The following is a 9408-nucleotide window of genomic DNA, read 5'->3' on the forward strand; positions in this document are numbered from 1 at the left end:
GATGAGTAGATAGTTTGAGGTATATCATGAGATACTAAAGCATGAAGAACACCTTGTTTTTTTTATTGTCACTAGAATAAAGTCCATGTAAAAGACAGATTATAGATCAGCAGCTAGCTGATTAGTCAATTATGCCATATTGATTCTGTACCCACATGATAAAAGCTATAAGCTACCTGATCAGAGCTGTGTCAGTAAAGAGAAACTCAATGGATCTGGTCATGTTGCTGGTGCTCACTCTCTCCTGTCTCATTCTCCTGTCAATTTGGAGGCAGAGTTCTGGGAGAGGAAAGCTTCCTCAGGCCCTACTCCTCTCCCAATTATTGGCAATTTCTTTCATCTAGATTTGAAGAACATCATCCAATCCTTAACCAGTGTAAGTATGCTCCTCTAGTACCTTTCAAAGAAAGGTAAATATAACTCTTTTAAAAATTTCTTTTCATTTTGAGATTATAATTACATAGTTATTATTTTGAGATTATAATATATTCTTCCTCTTTTCTCTTTCCAATCCTTCCCATATACTCCTTCTTGTTCTTTTATATAATCCATGGCCATTCTTTTATTATTGTTGTTACATGCATATAGATATATTTATATACATATATTCCTAAATATAACCTGTAAAGTCTGTATAATATTATTTTTGTGTACATTTTCAGGACTTGCCCAAACGGCATTGTAATCAATGACTGTAAAGCTAAAAACCTGTAAAGGTCATTTTTTATCCCCATCAGAAATTGAAGAAAAAGCAGTTTCAATGGTGAATTAGAGAACTTTGGGTATTTGCATATTATAATGACATTTGGAAAATTGCAAAAACTATGTATACTTCTCATCTTTATTTTATTTCTGTTTCCATATTTTTTGCTAAGTCTCTGGAAAGGGACACATGATACCATCCACCAAGTCAGGCAGCACTTTAAAGCTCTGTATTTATTAGCATTTGGTGCTGAAGTTCTCTAAATAACTGATGTTTTATTAAAAGAAACTATCCGTAGATGAGGCAAAACACAGGAAATAAGATAACTAAACATATTTGATACTATCCAAATTGACTTTTATTCTGTGCCTGGGACCATGAATGCCTCAGGGTGAATCTGTTCTCTTAGCAGATGCCCATGCTGTGTGCTGCTTCAGTGGTACACCGTCTCCACATCTGTAGTAATGATAGAATGGACTTGGGGTCCCCACTATGGATTTTCTCTCTTCTTCCTGGGGCTAAGCTGCACAGGAAAAGCCTTATAGGTGTTGCTGAAACCATCATCTGAGCATTGATACTTATTTTATTATGAGTGAACATGGAATTAGATTGTCCAGGCATCAAGTGATAAAAAAGAGTATTTTTAAATGTTGAGTACTTTTAGATTTTTAGATTATTATTATTATTATTATTATTATTATTATTATTATTAAATTATTTACCTCCCAAATGTTGTCTATCACTCCCTTGAAGAGTTCTTCTTCATTCCCTTTCTCTTTTGTTTCTGAGAGGGTGCCTCTTAGTCATCCCCCTTCCCTGGTGTATAAAGTCTCTTTAGACTTAGGCTCATCCTTTCCCACTAAATCCAGAGAAGGTAGTCCTCTGCTATACATGTGTGAGAAGCCTTGTACAAGTTTGTGTATGCTCTTTAGTTTGTGGCGTATTCTCTGGAAACTCCCAGTTGTCCAGGTTAGTTAACACTCTTTGTCTTCCTGTGGGGTTGCTATCCCCTTCAGTTTCTTCAATCCTCCCACTCTTCTTTACCCTTCTTATAGTCCAATGTTGAACTGTAAGTATATATCTTTTTCAGTCAGCTGCTTGTAGAGCCTCTCATTGGAAAGAAATGCTAGGTTTCTGTCTGTAAGCACAACATAGCATCAGTAATAGTGTCAGCATTTGGTGACTGCCCATGGGATAGAGTCTTTTATTCATGAGCAATTCATCCCCAAAATGAATTTGGAAAACTCTTGCCTCAAGTACTTACTGAAACATGATTAAGAGACTTGCTGAATATGTTTGATGTGACTCTTTATTGTTATCTAAATATCAACTGCCTGGGCCATCACATTGTGACAACACTGAAAAGTAACAATTAATCATTATTATGCTTTTCAATTTCCAGTTCTCAAAAGTGAATGGCTCTGTGTTCACTCTGTACTTTGGCATGAAGCCCATTGTGATATTGCATGGATATGAAGCAATAAAAGAAGACTTGATTGATCACGGAGAGGAGGTTACTGAAAGAGGAAGCTTCCCGGTAGCTGAAAAAAAATAATAAAGGCCTTGGTAAGTGTACATGCTTATGAGTGATCTGGGTAGCATTCACAGTGAGGAAGAAGATAGACAGCAAAGGCCAGACTTGATCCTGGGGCTCAGACTATGCCTCTCTAGGGTTGTGTCTTCGCCAATGCTCTCCTACTTCCTGGGATCACATTGTAGTTTCTATTCCCATTTGTTCAGGGATTGTTTTTAGCCATGGAAATAGATGGAAAGAAATAAGACGCTTTACACTCATGACCTTGCAGAATTTGGGCATGGGGAAAAAGAGCATTGAGGACCATGTTCAAGAGGAAACACGGTGCCTTGTGGAGGAACTGAGGAAAACCAATGGTGATCATACTTTCCTGTTTTGACTTTTCCATCCTGATACAGGTTAGAGTCCAATGGATCTACTGGTATTATTCTATTCAAAATCATGCTTTCTCTGTTGCTTTTAAATCAGGTATCATGAACACAGCATTTATTTTAATTTTCTAATAAGTTACATCCTTAGAACATACCTTATTTATTGCTAGTCGTTTTTACCACAGATCATTTGCTATTGGAAATGGTGGCAGTGACTTCATCTACATTTAAAGATTCCAAACCAGATGTTATTTCTTTTCATTTTCTTGAACTGCTTTCATCTCCCCAACTTCACTGATGTGGCAATGTGTCTTGAATGCTCATTTTCATAGTCCTGGGTACTTATGAGTCAAAGTATATTTTCATTCCTTAGCTGTATTTAATAGAATTTCGTCATGATATGAAAAATTATCATAATTTCATTTTATTATGATTTGTATGCTTTAAGAATTTACACATGACAGTATTAGTCTTCAAACACAAAGAACTTAATAAAATGACTTGTTTAAGTAACCTTGAATTGTTTTCATTAACAACACCTCATTTTTGCTAAGTATATTACATATTTGTCTTCTGTTCTGTAAACCATTTCTCTCTGTATTCACTGTTTTGGCTCAGGTGATGAACAGATCTTCAATTGCTATGTGAATGCTACTCACCCCTGAAATACATTTCATAGAACAGTCAAGTTATCTGCTTAAATTATGAAGAAACTTGTCTTTAAGTACTTTCTCCAAAATAAAATGAAGACTGAAAATCATATTTTGGTGAAGTTTAAAATTTCTCCAGGGATTTTACCCATTAACAAAGATAAAGTGCCCTCTTGGTATATTTTAATAACATATTGCAATTGTTTCCCATTCCTCAGGCTCACCCTGTGACCCTACCTTCATCTTGGGCTGTGCTCCTTGCAATGTCATCTGCTCCTTTATTTTCCAGAATTGTTTTGATTATAAAGATCAAGATTTTCTTAGCTTGATGGAAAAACTCAATGAGAACATCAAGATTGTGAGCAGTCCCTGGATATAGGTGAAGAAAATTCATCTCCTCCTGAAAGCAAAGTTATGACTATTCTTTTTCACAGATCAAATAACACGTGGACTAACAGTGATGTAGTGGTACCCATGCCCTGCCTAGAGTAGTATGAATGGGACCTCTTGAAGAGAGGTCTATGTCCTTCACTAAACCAACAGATAAACAAAGCACAAATGCCAAGATAGCTCAAGCTGCTTATCTTCCTATGTGATGTTATTTTTATTTGACACACAGAGAGGTTTTTCTACAAATTAATCCATTGATTTTTAGAAAGATATTCAGTCACTCATAGAAGAACATTCTTGAACTACTCACAAGTTCTTGTACTATCAATAGTTAAAACCTACCCATTTCTGCATTTGGCATAAATAACTTAGTGTAGACAGAAAATATTCTTCTAAAGATATTTTGGATAATGATACAGGAAGCACTGAAACCACTGAAATGTTTGCTGCTTTATTTTGGATCCTCCATGACAAGGGAACAGGAAGAAATGATAATATGAATGGTGGATCGCGAATATGTTCACAATCTTTCCCTGTGATGAATTAGCATCTCCTGCTCTCTGCCTATATAGTAGTTTTGGACCACAAAGAAGTAAATAATGGTGTGTAATTTTTGTCAAGGAATCTTTAGAGGTGCACACAATTCCAAGTTCTCACTTCATGTCAGAGATTGGCTGATTGAAAAGCTTTCTGCAGTAAATTATTTACCCTATTTTCTTAGCATGTACTAGCATCCAAAGTGTATGGATTACATTACTTCATATCATATGATATTTAAAATTTATAGGCAAAATTGAATTATTACTGAATGTGAAAAAATTCACTGTGAACCAGGATTATATGGGCAGGATTTTCTTCCTCAATTTTTCTACTACATAGAATTCATATAATTTTATTATGTATAAAATGGAGCAACTCTCCTTCAAGGTGAAAATAAATCATTTATGGGACTATAAATCAAAATCAGGCTTGCTAGATTATAGTATGTATGTATTTCTTTATTATACCTCATGCATTTAATAAATTCTAGGTGTTTTTCCTTGTAGTTCTGCAGTTCTTTCCCTGTTTTCATTGATTATTGTCCGGGAAGTCATATGACATTAGCTAAAAATGTGTATCATACTAGAAACTACATTCTGAAGAAAATAAAAGAACATCAAGAATCACTGGATGCTACAAATCCTCATGACTTTATTGATTATTACCTAATTAAGTGGAAGCAGGTAAAGTGTTGATATATACTCATTTATTTCATTTTTCAAGTATTTTCTCATTCACTGAATACTTAAATATTTGCCAGAGCTTTGTAAACACTGAGTTCAGTGTCATTTGAACACTAACTTGAATAGTTATTGGATGTGTGAAAATACAATATGTATTCAGGAACACATAAGGAGAATTGGTTAATTAGAACACATTGCCATTTATCTTAGCACATAAACAAAACTGAGTAGAAAGACAATACGAAGTGCAGCAGAGATGGAAACCGACTCAAATCATGCCATAAAGTATAAGTTATTGTGACTGATAAACTTTGTATTTTTTGTTTTTCCCTGCATTTCCAAATTCATGCCATTGTGTGATTTCATTTATTATTTATTCAATACATTGTGTAAGAAAGTACTCATTTGTAATTATCATTTTGTGCCTTAAGCATTTTTCAAACAGAAATGAGATTTTATTTTATTTTAATTTTTATGTTTTTTGTTCTATGTTTTATTTTTATGGTCCAGTCTTTATCCCTCTCTCAGTTCGCCTTCTGATTGTTCTTCATCTTATTCTTCTTCACCACCCCTGTCTACAAAAGGTTGTCCCCACCAGCACTAGGCCACCAGACCTTCCCACTTCCTGGGCCTCAATTCTCTGAAGGGTTAGGTGCATCTTCTCTCACTGAGGTCAGAGCAGGCAGTCCTCTGCTGTAGATGTGTTGGGGGCCTCATGTCAGCTGGTGTATGCTTCCTGGTTGGTGGCACAGGGTCTGAGAGATCTTGAGAATCCAGGAAGACTGCTGGTCTTCCTATGGGGTCACCCTTCTCCTTACCTTCTCCTAGTTTTACCCTAATTCAACCACAAGGGTCAGTAGCTTCTGTCCATTAGTTTCCTATAAGTATCTGCATCTGACTCTTTCAGCTGCTTGCTGAGCCTTGAATTGGATCCCCATTTGGGCCTGTCACTGGACCTCCTTTCCTTCAATCTCTTCTCCATTTTTGTCCCTGCAGTTCTTTCAGACAGGAACAAATCTGGGTCAGAGTTTTTGACTGTGTGATGTCAACCCCATTCCTTCACTTGACAATCTGTCTTTCTACCAGTTCCCTTTCCTGACTGTAGGGCATTTCTTTTTTTTTAAATTTAATTTATCATTTTATTTATTTATATTTCAAATGTTATCCTCCTTCCCAATTTCCCCTCCAAAAGCACCCTATACCACCCTATCCTCCTGCTTGTATGAGGTAGCTCCCCTACACACCCACTCACTCCACATCACTGCCTTAGCATTTCCCTACACTGGTGCATCAAGCCTTCAAAGGACCAAGGGCCTCCCCTCCCATGGATGCCAAATAACTTTGTCCTCTGCTACTTCTGCAGCTGGAACCCTGGGTCCTTCCATGCCTATTCTTTGGTTCGTGGTTTATTCCCTGGGAGCTCTGGGTGTCTGATTGGTTTATATTGTTATTCTTCCTATGGGGTTGCAATTCCCTTGGCTATCTCAGTCCTTTCTCAAACTCCCATGTGTGTCAGTCTCTGGATGGTCTGTCCTTCAGTCTCTGCTCCATTCTTTGTCCTTCTATTTCCTTTAGCCAGGAGCAATTCAGGGTTAAATTTTTGAAGGGTGAATGGCCCCATCACCAACCAGGGGCTGTGCCTAACCTCTGGATATAGTCTCTACAGGTTCCCCCTCCCCTTTGTTGGGTATTTCAGACAATATCATTTCTGTTGGGTCCTGGAAGCCTTTGCTTTCCTGGCATCTGGGTCTTTCTGTTGGCTTCCCCCTGTTCCTCGTCTGTCATCACTACACACCTCTGTTCAATTTCCTGACCATCTGAACATCTCCCCTGTCTCCTTCCACATCTGATCCTGGCCCCCTCTTTTGCCTCTACCCCTCCTCTCTTCCCCCTATGTCCCTCCCACTTATACCTTCTGTTGTTACTTTGCTGCCCTTTTGATGTAGGACTGAAGCATCCACACTTTGGTCTTTCTTCTTCTTGAGATTCTTATGGTCTCTGAGTTATAATGTCTGTATTCTGAGCTTTTGTACTAATGTCCACGTATCAGTGAATACATACCATGTGTGTTCTTTTGTGATTGTGTTACCTCACTTAGGATGACATTTTATAGTTTTGTGAGTTTCATTGTTTTAAATGGTGGTGTAGTACTCCATTTTGTAAATGTACCAACATTTTCTGTATCCATTTTTCTGTTGAAGGACATTTGGATTGTTTCCATTCTCTGGCTATTATAAATAAGGCTGCAATGAACATAGTGGAGCATGTGTCCTTGTTATATGTTGGAGCATCTTTCAGGTGTATGTCCAGGAGTGTATAGCTGGGTCCTCAGGTGGTACTATGTCCAATTTTCTGAGGGCATTTCTTCTGGAGTCCTTCCCTTTGTGTCCTGAGAATCTCTCACCTCCCAGGTCTCTGGTACCTTCTAGAGGGTTCATCTACAACCCATCTCCCAAGGTTGCTTGTTTTCACTTTTTTTCAGCTGATCCTCAGGGCTTTAGTCCTGTTTACCCCCAATACCAGATAATGTGTCCTCTTTTGCCTGTCTTCTTTTCCACCCTAGTCCCTTCTTCCTTCTGCGCCCTATGATTGCTTTCTTCTCCCTGTCAAGTGGATTGAGGCATCCTCACTTGTGACCTTTGACTTGTTAGCTTCCTTGAATTCTATGGACTGTATCCTGGGTATTCTGTACTTTTTTGGGCTAATATGCACATATTAGTGAGTACATGCCATGCATGTCACTTTGGGTCAGAGTTACCTCACTTTGGATGAGATTTTCTAGTTCCATCCATCTGCTGGCAAAACTCAGGATGTCCTTCTTGTCAATAGATAAATAGTATTTTCTTATGCAAATGAATCATGTTTTCCTTATTCATTCTTCCATCGTGGGACATGTGGGTTGTTTACAGCTTCTGGCTGTTACAAATAAAGCCACTATGAACAAGTGGGACATACTCCTGTAGCATGGTGGGGCATCTTCTGGGTATATGCCCAGGAGAGGTATAGCTGGGTCTTCAGGTATATATATTTCCAATTTTCTGAGGAACCTGCAAAGTGATTTCCAGAGTGGTCGCACCAGTTTGCAATCCCACCAGCAGTGGAGGAAGGTTCCTTTTCTCCACATCCTTGCCAACATGTGCTGTAATGTGAATTTTTGATCTTAGCCATTTTGATGGGCTAAGGTGGAATCATGGGGTCATTTTGATTTGCATTTTCCTGATCACTGAGGACTTTGATCATTTCTTTAAGTGATTATCAGGTATTCGAGATTCCTCTTTTGTGAATTCTCTGTTTAGTTTTATACCTTATTTTTTTCATTATTTCCTGCACTCTACTCCTTTTGAGTGAATTTATTTCTCTTTGTTCTAGAACTTTGGTGTGCTGCCAATAGAGCAACATGAGCCAGGCAAAAGATTACTGCTACGTGGGAGATGCGAATGCAGGGAATACCATGATGTATCAATAACATTGAAGACCTAAATATATCACATGCTTGAGCTATAGAACATGAAGAAATAAATCAGACATGATGATCTGTATGCCAGAAAATATCCATGGAGATCTGTGGGGGTGGGGGACAGCTGAAGCAAACAAACCATTACACTCTTTGAGGGGGAATGGGGAGCCATGTCAAGGTAGCCACTTTCTTTCACTGCTATTGTTGCTGAAAGGCTAGCACAAGTAGGGAGTGGAATTGTATTTGAAGCTTCTGCTATGGTTGTTACAAAGTGGTGAAGCACTGGCAGGGGGCTAGGATAGCAGGTAAAATGCAGTGGACAGGTTGGGGCTACTGGGTAGGAAGTGACTGTGGTGTGTTGCCAGGGCAGCATCTAGTGGCAGAATCTCTTGGAGAGAACTCTTCTCTCCAGGAAGAATTACAGTTCTTATATGACAGAAGCTCTCAGAGCGATCCTTGATGGAGTAATTCTCACATTCTTATTCCTTCTTATACCTTATTGGTATAAGATATCATATGCATCTTGTCGTGGGTTGTGGTTTGACAGCAGAAGCTTTATATTTACTTCACCTGAGATATTAGGGATGCCTCATCTGCATGTGGAGGGTGTTAGCACACTGTCCCTACATGACTTATTGTCATAATCCTCCATGGGATACCACAGTATGTGACAGGTATCTGGCCAGGGAGCAGGTGAAGCACCTATCACCCTCTGGTATGAAGTTCCAGTGCTTCCAAACCCACTTTGTTTGTTCAATGGAGGCCCCCACAGCTTACTACAACTGACTTCATGATGAACGTACCCTTAGGACATAAAACTCAGAGCACAGCCAACACTACTTGCCAAAATAAAAACAAAACAAACAAAACAAAAACTGAAAAACTAAAAACAAAAAACCCCCTTAGTCATGAAAGTCCAGTTCTGGGAAAGTCTCCCAATGTATTATTCTTACTTTTTGGCTTCTGTAGTTCAGCTTCTAGCTAATCATATTTTTAACTGAAGTATGTTAGCATAGAGTATGGTATTTATGCTTAAAAGTTCATCATAAGAAATGCTCAGGGCTACATTGAGATCCAGAA

The 9408-nt window shown here is 38.3% G+C and overlaps 1 pseudogene; it reads left to right on the forward strand.

Moving 5' to 3' along the window:
• Nucleotides 1-209: 209 nt before the first annotated feature.
• Nucleotides 210-8351, forward strand: LOC116893066 (annotated as a pseudogene).
• Nucleotides 8352-9408: the final 1057 nt, after the last annotated feature.

Source organism: Rattus rattus, chromosome 2 (genome assembly GCF_011064425.1).
Source record: "Rattus rattus isolate New Zealand chromosome 2, Rrattus_CSIRO_v1, whole genome shotgun sequence".
Lineage (NCBI taxonomy): Eukaryota > Metazoa > Chordata > Mammalia > Rodentia > Muridae > Rattus > Rattus rattus.